This window comes from Rhinatrema bivittatum, chromosome 2 (genome assembly GCF_901001135.1).
Source record: "Rhinatrema bivittatum chromosome 2, aRhiBiv1.1, whole genome shotgun sequence".
Lineage (NCBI taxonomy): Eukaryota > Metazoa > Chordata > Amphibia > Gymnophiona > Rhinatrematidae > Rhinatrema > Rhinatrema bivittatum.
The window spans coordinates 631,609,831-631,623,575 of record NC_042616.1 but is presented as its reverse complement, the minus strand read 5'-3'; the positions used below and the strand labels follow the sequence as shown (position 1 = coordinate 631,623,575).

General features: G+C 39.4%; 1 protein-coding gene across 2 annotated transcripts in view; it reads left to right on the top strand.

Moving 5' to 3' along the window:
• Positions 1-6,028, top strand: part of ALKAL1 (ALK and LTK ligand 1) — a 103,091-nt gene extending 97,063 nt beyond the window's left edge. For both annotated transcript variants that reach the window (XM_029591266.1, XM_029591268.1), the window contains one exon: positions 5,407-6,028. The gene's annotated coding sequence lies outside the window, so the exon portion shown is untranslated. The remainder of the gene's footprint in view (positions 1-5,406) is intronic.
• Positions 6,029-13,745: the final 7,717 nt, after the last annotated feature.

Sequence of the window (13,745 nt, the reverse complement as noted above, 5' to 3'; positions counted from 1 at the left end):
ACAACCCCCCAGCCAAACTCCTAGCCAAAATCCATCCTCTACTATTCTTAAACAGACGCTAGTATCTCTTGAACCTACATCATCCCTGGAAATAGAATCGATTATCAAGAAAATGAAACCCTCATCTCACCCTCTAGACCAAATACCAACCAAACTTCTCCTCACCATTCCTAACACCATTGCCAGATCTCTGGCAGACATCATAAATTGTTCCCTCAATCAAGGATCTGTCCCTGACTCCTTAAAAATTGCTTCGCTGAAACCCTTACTAAAAAAACCCAATCTGGACCCAGCCAACCCAGCAAATTTCCGCCCCATCGCAAACCTACCTTTTATAGCTAAAATAATGGAAAAACTTGTCAACTTCCGTCTCACTGACTACTTGGACTCCCACAATATCTTATACCCTTCTCAATTCGGTTTCAGGAAACGCCTAAACACAGAATCCCTCCTTCTTTCTTTAACGGACACCATCCTGATGGGCCTTGACAAGGGACAATCTTACCTCCTAGCCCTACTCGATATTTCTGCGGCGTTTGACACGGTAAATCACGACATCCTCATCAGCCGTCTAATGGAAATAGGCATCTCTGGCTCTGCACTGCTCTGGTTTAAATCCTTTCTGAACAACAGGCACTACAAAGTTAAAATAAACGACAAAGAATCCCACCCCGTCCCATCAAAACAAGGAGTACCACAGGGCTCTTCTCTGTCCCCTACCCTGTTTAACATATACCTACTTCCTTTATGCCAGCTGCTCAATAGCCTCAACCTCACCCATTTTATATACGCAGACGATGTGCAAATCATAATCCCCATCTCGGACCCCATCTCCTCAACTCTAAATTTCTGGAACGACTGCCTACATGCCATCAACCAGCTTCTCACGAATCTCAACCTGGTCCTAAATACGTCCAAAACGGAACTCCTGGTTATCTCCCCTAGCGATAACCACCCCTTCACTAATAACACAATAACCCCACTAGCAAGCCATGTCAGAGACCTTGGGGCCACCCTTGACTCCAGAATGAATTTCAAAAAATTCATTAACGCTACAACTAAAGAATGTTTCTTCAAGCTACAGGTCCTGAAGCATCTAAGACCGCTCTTACACTTCCAGGATTTCCGTTCTGTGCTTCAAGCAATACTGTTTTCAAAGATTGACTATTGCAACGCTCTTCTACTCGGTCTCCCCGCCTCTTCGACCAAACCTCTACAGATGCTGCAAAACGCAGCAGCCAGGATCCTTACAAACACACGGCGCAAGGACCACATCACACCTATCCTAAAAATCTTACATTGGCTTCCTATTCAACATAGAATACTGTTCAAAGCTCTCACTATCATCCACAAATCGGTCTACCAACAATCCTCTCTCCAACTCACCTTCCCTCTGGAACTACTTACATCTTCAAGACCAATAAGAACTGCCTACAAAAGTAAGCTCAAGGCCCCTCCCAACAAATCATCAGTTCACAACTCCATCCACAAGCGAGCTTTTTCAACAGCAGGTCCCCTACATTGGAATTCGCTTCCTCAAGACTTACGCCAGGAACAATGCCATTTAACCTTCAGAAAAAAACTTAAAACCTGGCTGTTCACACAAGCCTATCGTTGAAGGATTCCATATTAACCAACTCTCTCTCAACCTCCAACCCACCCTTCTCCCTCCCCGCACTCCCAAACTTTTTTCACTTTTTTCCCTTTTCCACTCACATCCTCAACCCACCCTTTTCCCTCACCCCCGCCACTCCTCCCATCTGACATAACATGTATATTCCAGCTGTATATATTCCATATATATATATTTCCATGTATATTTCCGCTGATTATAATCCATGTTTTCTGTATTATTAATTTATTGTTTTATATTAATTTATAGTTTGTAATTTTGTTAACTTATTGTTCAATTACTTAATTCTGTCCTATCTTCCGACATCCATGTTTTTACTCTCCCTGTTTTAATGTAACTTCTCTTTTCCACTTATACGTTAATTGATTTTTCCCCTTGTTCTAATGTAAACCGGTACGATAAGACCTGGTCTTGAGTGTCGGTATAGTAAAAGAAGTTAAATAAATAAATAAATAAATAAATATAGAAGTTACATGGTATAGTAAGGGAAAGGTATATAACATAGTATGCAGAGAGTACATAACTGTTGAGGGATAAATATATAAGTATATATGAAAATAAATATGAAAAACTATGTACACATTGGTCATATTTGTGAGCAAGTACAAGTTACAATTTGCAAGTTACATGGTATGGTAAGGGAAAGGTACATAACATAGTATGCAGAGAGAACATAACTGTTGAGGGAGAAATATATGAGTATATATAAATCTATATAAGAGAAACTATGTACACATTGGTCATATTTGAAGGCAAGTTACATGGCATGGTCAGAGGGGGTAAATAGTATTACATTGTGAAATTGTTCACCCGGAGGAGAAGGTAGGATATAGGGGTAGGCTAGCTTGAAGAGCCACATTTTCAATTTTTTTTTTTGAATTTGTGTGTGCATGGTTCCAAGCATAGGTCGGGTAGCATTGAATTCCAGTTGATGGATCCTGCTATTGAGAGTGCTCTGTCCCTATTGGAGGACTATTGTGTGGTTTTAGGAGAGGGAATGTGGAGGGTTCCTTTATAGGCAGATCTGGTAGGTCTGTTAGAGGAGTTGAAGTGGAATGAGTTGTTTAGCCAGGTGAAGTTCTGGTTGTGTAAAGTTTTGTGTATAAGGGAGAGAGTTTTGTAGAGAATTCTAGAGGAGATATTAACTCCTTCAAAAAAGTGAAGTAGATTTGTGAGGAAAGACTTGCCTTGGATAAAGCCACGCTGACTTTGTTCCATGAAACCACGTCTTTCTATATGTTCTGTGATTTTGATGTTTAGAACACTTTCCACTATTTTTCCTGGCACTGAAGTCAGGCTAACCGGTCTGTAGTTTCCCAGATCGCCCCTGGAGCCCTTTTTAAATATTGGGGTTACATTAGCTATCCTCCAGTCTTCAGGTACAATGGATGATTTTAATGATAGGTTACAAATTTTTACTAATAGGTCTGAAATTTCATTTTTTAGTTCCTTCAGAACTCTGGGGTGTATACCATCCGGTCCAGGTGATTTACTACTCTTCAGTTTGTCAATCAGGCCTATCACATCTTCTAGGTTCATCGTGATTTGGTTCAGTCCATCTGAATCACTACCCATGAAAACCTTCTCCATTACGGGTACCTCCCCAACATCCTCTTCAGTAAACACCAAAGCAAAAAATCATTTAATCTTTCCACGATGGCCTTATCTTCTCTAAGTGCCCTTTTAACCCCTCAATCATCTAACGGTCCAACTGACTCCCTCACAGGCTTTCTGCTTTGGATATATTTTAAAACGTTTTTACTGTGAGTTTTTGCCTCTGTGGCCAACTTCTTTTCAAATTCTCTCTTAGCCTGTCTTATCAATGTCTTACATTTAACTTGCCAATGCTTATGCATTATCCTATTTTCGTCTGTTGGATCCTTCTTCAATTTTTGAATGAAGATCTTTTGTCACAGTATAATCTTTCACTTTAATTTGATTAACTCTGAAATTGTAAATAAAAAAAAATTAAATTTGAACAGCTACCAAATTGCTATCATAAAAATAGCTGATAATTTTCATATTATTGGAATGACCTTTCCTCATGCAATCATCTTCCCTCCATAAAGATTTTTCCATACATACAAAATGGGAAAGCTCAGTTTTTTAAATTAAGGTTTGGATTTTTTAAATCAATTCTAGGCATGAAATAATGAACCAGTGTGCCTCTGCTAGTAGGCAGGAATGGTAACTTTAAAACTGGTGCACAGGTGCACATTTGCACATTATGCGTTGGCCTGTGCTCAGGGATGCAGCTATTATATAACTTGCTCGCGTATATGAGTGCAAGTTATAAAATAGCTTGTCTGCACACACATGTGCACCAGATTTTAAGTGGATGCACGCGTGGACGCACAAATCACGCTTCTACTGCTTAAGTTGGAGAATTTTAAAAGGGGTGCATGCCCACGTGATTCTTAGTTTACCAGTTCGTCCATTAGTTTGCCCAGTTAAGAGATAGGTCCTCCAACCCCCACCGCCCCCCGTTTGATAGTCTACACTCCCCTGAGTGACCCAGACCCTTTAATCCCCCTCAGAAATGGCTCACTCCTTTTATTTTATAATTTACACGTTATCCATGGCAGAAGTAAAGTTACGCAGCAGGGGACCTCAGCACATGCTGGGGCATGTAAGTATTTACATGCCTATCTCTTGGCCATGCCCTGAAACACCCTCGCCCTGCCCAGACAAAGCCCACACCCCATCCCTTTTTAGAAACTTTTGAGATGTGTGTGATGTGGCATTTACGTGCATATATGGTTGCTTTTTAAAATTTGGTCGTCACGCGTGAGCCTGACTTCTTTGCGCATCCCCTAATTTTGGCGTGGGCCAGGCTTTTAAAATTCAACTGAAGAAGTTTTGCCATAAAGTAGATTTTGTGACTGTTCTCTTTAACTGATAGGTAAAATGAGAGATTTAATAAATTTTTCTAGAATCAAGAAAGATTCTCATTAACAATATCTTAATGTATTAAACATCATGTTATCTCTCTCACTATATTAATGAATTTTAATGACGCAAAATCCAATACATAGTCAAACAAAATGAGGCGTTTGTGCAGCAAAACACCTGACAATGTTTTTTGAAACATTTGATCAGTATTTGGGGTGTCTTCCTGTATGGACATCTTGTTGTCTGGTTATGAATTTGGTATTTACTTAGGCTCATGTTTATTAATGTGGTGAGAGTGACAGCATGATAAAGAAGATCCCCTGAGGAAGCCTTTGGTAGGTGAAACGTTGGGAAGATTTGTCGCTGATGTCACTGCCATTGGATCACCACTTGCAAACATTTGCTTTTTTGGAGACCATATAGTACAACACTGAACTTTATTTGGAAATATACTGCAGTATTCTCTAGATATCAGGAACTATCCAAATTCTTTTGGAGATTGTTGATTATTTTGAGGAGACAGTTGCATATTTTCTGCTCTAGATTTTTTATATCATGACCGCTCATCTGGGGCAATTTAAATTTTATTTTATTTTATGGTGGTTTGTGTGGTGGGTTGGATCATTTGGGATTCATATTTTTAATGAGTATTATTTTGTATGTTAAAGTCTTTATCTTTCATCCTATGATTTATTGATGTTTACAAAATTGAGATATTGTTAGTATAGTATAGTACATTAGAATTACATTAGTGGTTCCTGTTTGTAATATTAAGATGAAACTAAGTATTAGCCAGATTTGTTTATATTTATGGTCCATTTAACTGTCATTGCTATTGTACTTTAAAATAAACACATAACAGTATGCTTTTTTTTTTCTAGACTGAATGTAAGAAGGATGGAATTTTGATTTGCCGTGAAAGTGCCTTGAAAAGTTTCCCAAGACAACACTGACATCTTGTATCGTTTTTGATACACAGCATCATTTTGTTGAGATGCATTTTTATTTTCATATATGTTGAGCATTTCATATTTCTGTGAATGAAACATATTTTAATTTATAAATTTGTTTGGCTAGAACTTCAGTAAGCCAATTATTTATTTACCACATTGTGTATAAAAATGTGCTAATGGTATACTAATTAATTGTTTTAAACATATGCAGGGAGTTACTTATTTTGTTTGTGCCACTTCACCAGTTTTGTTAAGGCTCTTATGCCCATTATTTGCACTAACTTGAAATGCAAAAGACTCTGTACTAAATGCTGAAAAAAAAAATTGGATAGTTTACTTTCGATATGAAATATCTGATACTGCTTTATAAAGCATATTATTGTACATCAGAAGGAATATGCCTAAATTGCACCTTGCTTTCAGGAACATTTGCTATTCTGGGTTCTCATCAGTTACATTATTTCTGGCACTTATGGAAAGAGCTGCAAATAATATTTCAAAAACATAAAAGACTGGAAAACTGCAATGCAGTATTGGTGGAATAAACTCTATGAAGACAATATGTTTATGTAATTATTTTTTTCTGGAGCAAAACATTTAATAATTATGAGACAAAGTTCAAATATGGCTGAAATGGATGCTTTTTCATTGTGACAGAGTTTGTCTGACTACATTAAGCACATTTTCAGCTGAACCTAGCTAGCTGGATTTGTAACTGAAAATGAGCTTAAATCTAGTCAGCCAATATCCGGGCAGTTAGATTTTAGTCTGTTGATGTACCATCTGGGTTTGGTCACCTAACTGCTAGGCAGTTAACTTCTGTCCCCTGATTTAATCCTGCCCCTGGGACTACCCAGATTTTGAGTGGCAGCATTTAGCTGCCAATTGACACTAAACGGCTACATTTAAGCAATCATCAGCAGTATATTTTCAAAAATGTTGATCTAGCCTCCTACTGCCAATGTTAGGCAGCTGGATGGCTTCTTGGAAATTCACACCAAAGAGCTAGATTTTAAAAGCCTTGCTCATGCAAAAATGGCCACTTACATGTGTATGGGGGCTGCGTGGGAGCTATGCGAATTTTAAACAGTCGGGAAGGATACACATACAGAAAAAGTAGGTGGAAAAGGGGCAGGGCAGAGGTGGGGCCAGCTCTGAGGTGCATAACCCCTAACTTTCCTCAGTTAGTGTGCGTATGTTACTGGTGTAACTTTGCTACAGCTCCTCAGTAGGTGAGAGAGAGAGAGCCTCTTTATAGGGCTCAGCCTGACACTCAATATAGGGGGGGGGGGGCACTTTGATTAAGGGCGAGTTTTCGGGAGGTGGGTTGGGGTTAGAGAAATATTCAGAAGTATCCATTGTAAAACTGACATCATTAAAGAATTTTAGACCTTATAAGTGATGACAATTCTAACAAGAGGTGTTGATTTGTACACGGCAGTCTCTGCTAGCTGCATTGTACAAATCAACTCCTTTCCATCACTTATAAGGTCTAAAATTTTTTAATGATGCCAGTTTTACAATGAATGCCTCTGAATGAGTCTGTAACACCACCCACCCTAACCCCAACCCATCTCCCGAAAACTTGCCCTGAATCAAAGTGCTGTCCTTTTAAAATCTACGTCAAAACTTTTAAGCATTTGAGGCCCATTTCAGAGAGAAAGTTGATTTTGTTATTTAGCAAAGTGTTTAAAACTGAAGAATTTCTAATGATCTAGAAGAAAAGATTGGTTTTCATGTTCTTTAGAGAAAACCTTAATACCAAATAGATTGTTGTCAGTTTTATGTCATGTTTTGTACATTTTTGTTTTATATCAACACTTAGAAATGTAAAATTATCTTATAAAATATAATTTTGTTAGCTTTCAATAGAGGTGTACAACTTTGGATTTAATCTAATGTACAAAAAATGTTAAACTAGAGCATTGCCAGAGGCAGTAATAGTAGACTGAACAAAATTTATGAAACATTGCCCAATAGACAACACATATCTTTAACATTAATTAACTGGAGAAGATGTTAAATAATGATGAATTCTCCTTTTCAAAACCACCAATTGCAACAGTGATTTGTATTGTAAAAACACTTAGAAGAGGTACATCTGTAAGAGATTTACCACAGAGACAGAATTGTTAAACCATCCTTAAAACATTTTTCAAGTTATACCACTTCTAGCTTGGTCTTCTGTTTAGTTTTATAGGTGTTACTCTACCATGCTCTTGTTTTAAACTATGGCCATCTTTTGGCAATTGCTAGATGAACTATTGTCCATGGAAATCTTGTGGGGTCATCAGCAGTTTCTCATAGTAGCTGTGACATACCTGGGATCTTCATAACCCAATCTGAACTGACTGAGAATTTAGAAGAATTGGTATAGTGCAAGTTTTGAGGATTTAGGGCTAGATTTTCTACCTTTGCGCACCTCTCTGAATCCCGCGGTAATGGGGGACGGGGGGGTGAAGTGAGGGGCAGGCCTGCGAAAGCTGGCAGCGATCTCATCACCACGGTGTTATCGCTGATGGCTTTTGCTCCCAATAGTGCCACCGTGAAAGGTGGTGCTATTGGGCGCGCTACTGGCGGCGATAAGGAGTCTTACCTTTTCACCGCCAGCAAAGTTTCCGCGGCGTCCGCCACGATGCCACCCAACTCCTCCTCTTCCGGTGCCGACTCCGCCCCTATCTAGCTATCGCACATGAAAAGGGACTTTTCGCGTGTGACAGGGATAGAAAATGACCCCCTTAGTTTGATGGCTGTTGTAGATCTTGTTAGACTAAAATGTATCTCAGAAGAGTGATATAGATACTATTTGGTTCCTCCTCTTTGGACCACTACCTTGACTTTGGTGAGATGACTTGTGTATTCTGATGAACTTGAGAGCTATAGGGGCAATTTTTTAAGATATGTAGGGCTTGTGGGATTGCAGATGATTTTCAAAGGGAAATTCCCGATGGAGTACTTCAGTACCTATGGACTTTGCACCTGCTTTACAATATATGCAAAGTTTGCACCATAAATCACATGTGGGGATTTTAAAATAAAATGTGTGGCCTTGCTTTCTGTCCTTCCCACATCCTGGCCTTGTCCATTTACCCCTAGAACAGAAGGGAAATTTTCATTTGATGACTTCACTTAGGTAAGTGCTAGTTACGAACATACGATATGTCATGCTGGATCAAACCAAGGTCTATCGAGTCCAGCATCCTATCTCCAACAGTGATCATTTGGGGACACTAAAAGGTAGCCAGCAGATCAAAAAGTAGCTTCATTCTTAGTTGCTCACTCCCAAGGATAAGTGGTGGCTTCCCCAAGTCTACCTGGCTAATAATTGTTTATGGACTTTTCCTCCAGGACCTTGTCCACACCCTTTTTAAATATAGCTGTGATACATACTATGGCAACATCCTTCAACAACAAATTCCATAACTTATTGTGCACTGAATGACTAGAGATATTTTCTCCAATATGTTTTTTTATCTGCTGCCTTTTAATTTTGAGGCATGTCCCTTAGTCTCAATACTATTAGAAAGGGTAAATAAACATTCCCTATTTGCCATTCAAAAGCCCAATTCCCCATTCTGACAATGTCCTTCTGCAGTTCCTCAAAGTGCACTCATGTTTTAACAATTTTTAATAATTTTGCATCATGTTCAGATTTGATGATCTCACTCATTATTTCCATTTCCAGATCATTTATGTAAACTGACCTCTCTGCTCTTGAACAAGTTTTACATTTAATTACCTTGGTTGAAATGTTACTTTTAGTTATAATAATATAAGAAATAAATTACATCTAGTACAATTAATTTGTGGTACCATCTATAAAACATTAAAGGGTAAAATTAGAAGAGAAACATAGCTTAAACGTTTTAAAGTTATAGTTATGGTAGCACTATACTGTTTTTTGGATTGTAAACATGGGTTATGTATAATAAAGTTGTTAGCAGAATTCAGGCAGCACAAGTGACATTTTTATGATCAATTAAAGGATGTAAGCTCACTTGTCTTCCAGTTCACCTATCTTCCCCAACCTGTCAGAGCCTCCTTAAGGTACTCGCCCATTTTACCAAAGTTAATATTTTTGAAATTCAGGTCAGTGAGCTTTGTGTGGTTTATTTCCATTTTGGCCATTATATCATACCAGATGGTCTGATGATCACTGGTGTTCAGGTGAGATTAGAGTACTAGGCCAGATATAGCTCCTTCTCTTGTAGAATGCATTACTGTTTGAGGCGAGCACCTTGAAAGGAGTTGAAGATTTCTCTATTTTTAACAGTCTGCCAACAGGATACTCTAATTAACATTGAGTAGGTTAAAATCTCCCACCAATAACAATTCCCCCTTCACTGTAGATGTTTGATCGCGAAGCAGCAGTTACAACCCTAAATAGCAGTGGTACAACATCATAGGAGCTTCAAAAAAGCATGGGGAGGCCAACACTGTCATGGACTTAGGCCATGATTATGACAGATATGAGAAACAGAATGAGGGAATTCTACCAAAAGAGGATGAATTTCAACTGGGCAAACTTGGGCCTAGATTCATCATTCTGCAATATTTATATTTATTATATTATTAATAGCAGAGTAATGACCCACGTGAAAAAAGGGGCAGGGAAAAATTGTGCAGCTGGCTGTATTGCGGTGGTGCATTTTCGCCCGCCACAGTTGTGGCCGGGCCGCAGAGTTTCACACCCATAGGGCCATGGGAAAAGGTGTAGTTATTTCCTGCAGTGCTGCCGGCAATAATGTAGAAAACACTATTGCCCCCAGTGTTGCTGGGACATAACGCTGCCCAAACCTTGCCCATACTCCTCCCCTTCCCCTAATTTGCATTGTAACGCACGCGATACAGGCACATTGAGGTTTGATGAATGACCCTGTTGATGAGCCATTTTATTCTTTATCTGCCGTCATTTACTACAGTATGTTACTAGCAGGCCGATTCAGTAAAGTCCGCAGGAGAGCGGACGAACACCTGCTCTCCCGGCGCGCGCACCGGCCAATCGCCGGTGTGCACGATTCAGTATGCAAATTAGGTGGTGCGGTAGAAACGGGCAAAAGGAGGTGCTAGGGACACTAGCGCCTCCATAGCGCCTCCTTTTAGCCTGGAGCGGCGGCTGTCAGTGGGTTTGACAGCCAACGCTCAATTTTGCCGGCGTTGGTTTTCCAGCCCGCTGACAACCACAGGCTCGGAAACCGGACACCGGCAAAATTGAGCATCCGGTTTTCGGCCCGACAGCCGCCGGCCCATTTTAAATTTTTTTTCTTTTTTTTAAACTTTTTTTACACTTCGGGACCTCCGACTTAATATCACCTTGATATTAAGTCGGAGGGTGCACAGAAAAGCAGTTTTTACAGCTTTTCTGTGCACTTTCCCTTGTGCCGGCAGAAACTAGCGCCTACCTTTGGGTAGGCACTAATTTCTTAAAGTAAAATGTGTGGCTTGGCTGCACATTTTACTTACTGGATCCCGCGCGCATACCTAATAGGGCCATCAACATGCATTTGTATGTTGAGGGCGCTATTAGGTGCCGCGGGTTGGACGCGCGTTTTCCTCCCCTTACTGAATAAGGGGTAAGGGAAAACGCGCGTCCAAAAGAATATCTTTATTATTGGCCTACAGGAAAAAGAGTTCCAGGCAGACCTAGGACAAGAAGGATTTGTGGTGATAGATAAGGAATGCAAAACAAGCACTTTTGTCTAACCCAGGAGTGGGCAAACTGTTTGTGCTGTGACTCTAATCTATAATAGACAATGATAATGAAGATTGTTATTCAGCTAAATATCTAAGTTGTACTTATGGGAGGAAGAAAGTTACTTACTTCCAATGTAAATATTTACATCTGCAAATTAAGTCCCCAGGGTTTTCAAAGCATTATTCAATTTTAGAACCCATGTCTATGCCTGATTGCTGTTATTTAAAAGCAAATGTTTCAGTATATTCATTACACTGAGAAAAAACACTAATTCAGCATTCATTTTAGCTCATTGAGGGAATGGTCATAAAGGGGGTCAATTCACCTAACTTTATGACATAGAAAAATGTACTGTCAAAAATCATTTGGGGAGATAAAAATAATTGTGTCCTATGTTTGAAAAAAAACTGATCTAAGAGGCTGAATAAGTAACTTTTGTGGGGTTTTTAAGTCTGATGCCACTCACCTCCTGGTCTCCTATAATGAATTATGAAGGTCATTCACTAAGCCGTGATATTTTTCCCTAAGGGAAATACCAAGGAAATCACAAAGCCACAGTAAATGACCCTGCAGCTTTGTGAATCCCCTATGGGGTTTTCCCACAGGGAAAATTATAGTGGCAGCAAAATCCTTCCCCCCCCCCAAAAAAAAAAAAATACTTGATGACAGCCCAGGACTGTGGTCACCATTGCTTAAAGGGACAGCTTGGCTCCAACAATGCCCCACCCCAAGTCGTGGAAAATTTCATTTAAAATTCCTCTGATACTTAAATGCCCATAAGAAACAATGGAAAAAAAAGAAAAAAAAATATAATAAAAACAATATCCTATCACAGGAACATTGTATAACAAAGCCAATTAACATGATAATCTACACTAATGAAAGTCTAACTTGGAAAAAGAAATGATAACTAGTACGTGTATGGATATATTACTATGTAAACACCTTACTTTCCCACTGGCCTGTGATAGACAGTTCCTATAAAAGTAGACACCTGCTCTTACACCAAAGGGTAAGTACTCCGCCCCTCCAATGACAGAATGTTTCTGGCAGCATGTGACAACATTATACAAAACAAACCTAGCACAGAAAATGGGACTGCAGTGGGAAATGGAAGATCATCCTTGCCTCACAAGGGTTCTATGATTATCTTTCAGAAAGACAACACCCAAAAGAAAAGAATGGCACATGAACTGCAAAACATGTGAAAAGAGAGACTTTCCACATTGCCTCTTCATAAACTATGGAAGGCCACCACTGATACTCCAAATACACTACATCTACTGGCTAGATCTGGGCTAAAGATTTGGTTCATGATGAGAACCCTTGGTGCTCTAATCTGTGCATACAAAGTTTCATGTCTTCGGACATAGGAGACACACCTGCACACAAAACCTTTGCAGCATGTAGCAACCACAAAGACTTAAAAGACTGCTCAGACTAGGAAACAGAAGCATTCAGAATGGTACAGGCAGCAAAAGAAGAATTTTCAGAAGACAAACAGTTTGCTCTATAACTTCCCTTAGTTCCCTAGAAGAACAATAAGCACAGTGGATATAGTTCTCTTTTCAGGCAGCAAACAGGAACTGGAATGGAGTTACCAGCACAGGCAGCAATAAAATCACAGCACAGAGCAAAGCATAAAAACAAGCACAAACTGCACATTTATTCAGTACCACACAAGGCCTCATTTTCTGCCACAGTCACCTATCAGAACTCCATCCAGGGGATTCCAACCACCTACGTATTCATACAAAGGACTTTCCCTTAATTCATGGCCATATGGCATAATTCAAGAAACTCAGTCACCGGATCTGTCACCAGTAAGCAATGCTTTCAGCATACTTGCATGTTTAGGATGTGACAATCTGATAGGATGGTTTCTTGAATCCTAAGAGGCACCAAGTCCACATGAGTGTGATGGATGGACTGGTAGAGCAGGAGAGACTGCAGATTGTTCTTGTCCCTTTTTCTTCCATGGATGGGGTAAGATGGGGAGAGGAGGATGCCTATTTTTTTTTTTAATTCCATAGTGTGGGTATTTTTCTGGCAGGGTAGGAGAGTGTGGGACTGGCAGCCTAAAAAATTAAATTAAAAGAAAATGAAAACAAAACATTTTGTTCATTTTGTTTTTAATGAAAGAACATCAATAATATTTATGGGATCCATATTTGCCACAAATAAATACACAGTCACACCACTTAAATACTTTCTCGTTTTTATACCTGATCCACACCAAATGTGACAGGTCTACAAGGATGGAACAGCTCCCCTATGATGAAAGGCTAAAGAGATTAGGGCTGCTCAGCATGGAGAAGAGAGGGCTGAGGGGGGATATGGAAGAGGTCTATAAAATCATGAGAGGTCTAAAATGGGCAAATGTGAGTCAGTTATTTACTCTTTCGGATAATAGAAGGACTAGGGGGCACTCTATGAACTTAGTAAGTAGCACATTTAAAACAAATTGGAGAAAAGTCATTTTCATTCAATGCACAATAAAGCTCTGGAATTTCTTGCCAGAGGAAGTGATGATGGCAGTTAGTATAGCTGGGTTTAAAAAAGTTTAAATAAG